Below are 5617 nucleotides of genomic sequence, written 5' to 3'. Positions count from 1 at the left end.
AAACTCGAGCACAAAATCTAGGCTGACACTGCCTGTGGAGCGCTGACGGAGTGCTGCACTGTCAGAGGTGCTGTCTATCAATTGAGTAGTTAAACTAAACTACCCTGTCTGGCCTTTCAGGTGGGTGTAAAGGATCCTTTTGCACTAAAGAACAGACAAGTTCTTCCCGATGTTCCAGTCAACATTTATCCCTCAGCCAATGTCATAAAAACTTTGACATTATCTGTTTGTGGCAGTTTCCACGAACTGGTAAATTTCCAAACTTACATCAGTGACTTCAAAAGTTTGTTTTAGTTTCTTCCTGTCATTGGTCAGGGAGTTGGGGGTGGGGTGGGGTGGGGGGGTGGTGTTGGAGGAATGGACAAAAAATAGGGTCATTCAGCTGGGATCTACTCCAGAATGGGAGCTAATGATTCACTAGATACGGGGTGTATGTGAAATCAGGGTAAGGAATGTTCCTTTGGACATTGAATCCATTTTACCCCACCATCTCCCACTTGGGTCACTGCTGCTTACCATTATTTTGGAAGTGATAGAACAGGGTTGTTATAAAACATTTTATTTACTTTACTGGGTTGTTCTCCCCTCACCCCCCCTCCCTGCCCTTTTCCAGGCAGCCTGATGCGGGCAGTATTGAGTGTGGCTGCAATGCTTCCCCCACTCAGTCAAATAGCCCACTCTCGGTCCACTTTCAGGTGATGAACGGCTGAACAGCAGAATGCTGCTGGCCCACAGGATATCTGGGTATGGGAGCAGGCTGTTTTCAGGAAAACAGTAAAAAATTGACCCCCATTTGCACTGAACCCAAAGCACATGCACAGCAGACACTCAGGCAGGCTGTACTCCTATTAAACTGGCACAGAGATCAACAGATTCCTGTTCCCCAATAAAAGCCCATTGAACACACACACACACACACGCACCACCTTTGATTTTAAGCTGGTTTCATACAGGATACACACCCCAACCACTTAGAGAAAAGTTTGATTTTGAGGAAGAAAATAGTAAATCTGGTTCAGAGAAAACAAGAAGTTACGAGGTGGTAGGATTTGCTCCCTGGATCAAGTCGACAGTAATCAGCAGTTTATTGCAGTCAGGAGGGGCCTCCTGCACTCGGGGTAAAATGACAACATTGTGTTATCAGTCTTGACAAGCCGAGTCTCTAATGGGCGGAAAGCTACAAGGAGCCTGGCTGCTGGTTTGGATAAGTTAGTGGGAGACAGAGCAGAGCCGCATTGTAGCTGCCTCCTCTCACTGTCCCTACAAACACGCCCAGAGACTGCGACTGACGAGTTACAGCAGTTCTTGGGCACAGAACGGCCAAGCCCTGAGCAGCTGCTCCACTGGCCGAGAAGGGGGGCCGATAATCTTAACCCAAAGGAGTTTTTGTACGCAGGCTGCTCGCGTACACTCAACACAGCCAGAGGGAATCCAGGTGAGCTGTAATCCATTGGAATGAAATGTACAGGAGTATGTTTCCCACAGAATACTCCCCTCGTTATCTGAAGTTGAGAATATTGAGGACAGTCAGACATTGGCCATTGGTCAGTTAAAGTCAACTCACAGGTATGGACATTTACTGCAAAATTTACCAGTGGAATATATGATTTAAATTTCTTTTAAAATCAAATTTTAACAACAAGCAGTGTGTTTGCTTAAGATTCTAGGGGCATGTTTGTTGTTTTGGGGCATAAGGGGATGGGGAAAATGCACCAGGATTTCCTAAAAAAAAATCAAACATTTAAAAAGATTCTGCTATTCAGGTGAGTTACTAGTCAAGGCTCAATGTCCTAGTGGTCTGGGTGGATGTTAACAATCAGCAGGAATTCTCCCTAAGTCCTGAGCAACATTCCTATCTCAGACAGTACCAGCAAAACAGTGACAGGTAAATCACTCGTCTCTTTGTGGGTCACATCCTCAAACTCAAGTACTTCCCCTCCCCATCTCAGCGATCTCCTGTAGCCTATGACCCTCCAGGATACCTCTCTAAACTTCTCTGCCTTTAAGATGCTCCTGAAAGTGTACCTCATTTATTATGCATCTCCTTGTGTGTCTCAGTGTCAAGACTTTGTCTGATAAACTCTGAGACACATCTTGGGACGTTTCACTATGCGACAGACCCTATTTAGATACTAAACTGTGGTAGATTATGACCAGTACAGAACGGCTGCACAATTTTTCTGCAAAGCAGTCACCGCATTTCTGAGAGCGAGTTGTTTAGATCTGAACAGGATCTGTAGAAATATTAGGCATTTATAAATGAGGTGTTTTATTCCCCTCCAGATTGTAATGAAACAGTGGATTTAGTACAGAATAGGGCTGTGGGCTTAAACTAAAGTTACTGGAAATGCTGGAACCGCAGAGGAGGTCAGTGCCTGAGAGGGAGGCAAAGTTTCACATTTCAGTGATGATCTTATCAGAACTAATCTGCAGATGAAAGGGTCACATTCAAAACATTTGCCTACAAAACAGCGTGACCTGTTGGCTCATTTCTGGCTTCATCTCAGATTTGCAACATCTCTGTTTTCTTTCTATTGGAGCAGAGGAAGATTGTCCCTCAGGAAGAGGCAGCCTGGGGTGGAGGGGGGATAATTATAAGTTATAATGAGGGTTGCCAACTTGGAGTCTCTAGAAATGGAACAGAGGGCAGTAAAACAGCTTTGTTTACCAGCTATATAAATACTGGTCCATCTCTGACACTTCCCTTCCTCTCTGTCTCAACTTCTGTCCACCAATATTCATTACAAGCCTACCGACTCCCACAGCTACCTCGACTACAGCTCCTCACACCCCCCTTCCTGTAAGGACTCCATCCCATTCTCTTAGTTTCTTTGCCTCCGTCTCATCTGTTCTGATGATGCCATTTTCAAAAACAGTTCCTCTGACATGTCCTCCTTCTTCTTTAACAGAGGTTTTCCACCCACGGTGGTTGACAGGGCCCTCAACCGTGTCTGGCTCAGCTCCCGAGCATCCGCCCTCACACCTTCCTCTCCCTCCCAGAAACATGATGGGGTCCCCCTTGACCTCACTTATCACCCCACCAGCCTCTGCATTCAAAGGATCATCCTCTGCCATTTCTGCCAACTCCAGCATGATGCCACCACCAAACACATCTTCCCTTCACCCTCCTGGCAACATTCCTCAGGGATCGTTCCCTCCAGGACACCCTGGTCCACTCCTCCATCACCCCCTACACCTCAACCCCCCTCCCACGGCACCTTCCCATGCAACCACAGAAGGTGCAACACCTGCCCCTTTACTTCCCCTCTCCTCACCGTCCAAGGGCCCAAACACTCCTTTCAAGTGAAGCAGCATTTCACTTGCACTTCCCTCAATTTAGTCTTCTGCATTCGTTGCTCCCAATGCGGTTTCCTCTACATTGGGGAGACCAAACGCAGACTGGGCGACCGCTTTGCGGAACACCTTCAGTCTGTCCGCAAGCATTACCCAGTCCTCCCTGTCGCTTGCCATTTCAACACTCCACCCTGCTCTCTTGCCCACATGTCCGTCCTTGGCCTGCTGCATTGTTCCAGTGAAGCTCAACGCAAACTGGAGGAACAGCACCTCATCTTCCGACTAGGCACTTTACAGTCTTCCGGACTGAATATTGAGTTCAGCAATTTTAGATCATGAGCTTTCTCCTCCATCCCCACCCCCTTTCCGGTCCCCCCTTTTTCCCAATAAATTATATAGATTTTTCTTTTCCCACCTATTTCCATTATTTTTAAATGTATTTCCATCCATTGTTTTATCTCTACCTTTTAGCCAATTTCGACCCCTTCCCCCCACCCCCACTAGGGCTATCTGTACCTTGCTCGTCCTGCTCTCTACCCTTAATGTCACCTATAAGCACATTCCTTAGATAATATCACCACCTTCAACACCTCTTTGTCCTTTTGTCTGTGACATCTTTTGGTTATCTCCACCTATCACTGGCCCTCTATCCAGCTCTACCTGTCCCACCCCCCCAACTTAAACCAGCTTATATTTCACCTCTCTTCTATTTTTCCTTAGTTCTGTTGAAGAGTCATACGGACTCGAAACATTAACTGTGTTCCTCTCGGCAGATGCTGCTGAGTTTTTCCAGGTATTTTTGTTTTTGTTTTGGATTTCCAGCATCCGCATTTTTTTGCTTTTATATAAATACTGGAGATGGGGTAAAATTTGACTGGATGATTCTTTACTGTCAAAGAGCCTGTTTGCTTCCTGATTGGCTGAGAGAAGGTGGGACATCATGAGGATGGATGTGCCAGTTGACCAATGGCAGGAGCTTGATGGTGAGGCTGTTGAAGGTGGAATGTCATGTGATTAAATCTCCTGGCCTACACCCAGTCAGAGTTGGCATCTCCAGCTCCAGTATGTTGTCCTGTACAAAAAATTTAATTAACAGCCAGGAGGCCGTCATGTTCCACCCCCATTGCCCAGTTTCTCAGAAGTCATTATGAGACAGAAACATATAACTGTGATATTTCAGGAAAAAAAACCTTTTCCCCCACTGCCTTTGCAGTTGTGTTTTGTCCACATTTTCCATTCCCTAATACCTTCCGTAGAACATTAATTTACTAAATGTGTGGATGCTTTCTTCATTAAAATGAGGATTTTGGTGTTTAAACAGCTGAAAGGGGAGTGAAAATGACCTTCCCTCCATCATAAGAGAAGTGGCACCTTCGCATCATCTACGTCTATTTCAGAGAACATCATAGTCATCACCATGGAGATTCTGGGACCCGAGGCCCCTTTCAGGCTTGGCCATCCTGGGAATGGTTCTGGGGCAGTTCACTGGAGAGTAGCTGCCTGAAGGTCAGGCCTCTCAGATCCCCACAGGGGGGAGAAACAGCCCTAACCAGGGCCTGGATTGCCAGCCGACAGCTCCAGGCTGCATCTTTTCCTCAGTGTTTTGGTGGATAAGTCCTAAATCCCAACACTCTGGGTCTGTCAGTGTCAACACCCCAAGAACCTGACAACCTCATAGCAAAGTGAATGTAAAGTTTGCATGTGGTCTCTTGGCATCTAGACAGCTGAGGTAGAAGGCTTAATTCCCTGCCGTAGATTTCTTTCTATTTGTTCATGGCCTGGGTGTTGCTTGCTAGGCTAGAATTTATTACCCATCCCCAATTGTCCTCGAGGAGGTGGTGAGCCACCACCTTGAGCCGCTGCAGTCCATGTGGTGTAGGTACACCCACAGTACTGTTAGGGAGGGAGTTCCAGGATTTTGACCCAGTGACAGTGAAGGAACGGCGATATATTTCCAAGTCAGGATGGTATGTGGCTTGGAAGGGGACTTCCAGGTGGTGGTGTTCCCATCTATCTGTTGCCCTTGTCCTTCGAGATGGTAGAGTTCATGGGTTTGAAAGGTGCTGTTGTAGGAGACTTGGTGAGTTTCTGCAGTGCATTTTGTTAAAGGTACACACTGCTATCTCCGTGGCTGTAGCGGAGGGATTGAATGTTGAAGGTGGTGTTGATCTAGCCAGCTGCTTTGTCCTGGATGACATTGAACATCGAGTGTTGTGGCAGCTGCACTCATCCAGGCAAGTAGGGAGTATTCCATCACACTCCTGACTTGTGCCTTGTAGATGGTGGAGAGGCTTCTACTTGATAAGATAAGAGCCCATGTTGC

The 5617-nt window shown here is 46.7% G+C and overlaps 1 protein-coding gene across 1 annotated transcript in view; it reads left to right on the top strand.

The window, feature by feature from the left end:
- The first annotated feature begins 1213 nt into the window (after positions 1 to 1213).
- The window catches only part of angptl6 (angiopoietin-like 6), a 21731-nt gene continuing 17327 nt past the window's right edge, over positions 1214 to 5617 (top strand). The window contains exon 1 of the mRNA XM_041177085.1: positions 1214 to 1566. The gene's annotated coding sequence lies outside the window, so the exon portion shown is untranslated. The remainder of the gene's footprint in view (positions 1567 to 5617) is intronic.

The sequence above is a fragment of the Carcharodon carcharias genome, chromosome 30 (genome assembly GCF_017639515.1).
Source record: "Carcharodon carcharias isolate sCarCar2 chromosome 30, sCarCar2.pri, whole genome shotgun sequence".
In the NCBI taxonomy this organism is placed as follows: Eukaryota; Metazoa; Chordata; class Chondrichthyes; order Lamniformes; family Lamnidae; genus Carcharodon; species Carcharodon carcharias.
The sequence above is the reverse complement of the archived record's forward strand: the minus strand, read 5'-3'. Positions and strand labels throughout refer to the sequence as shown.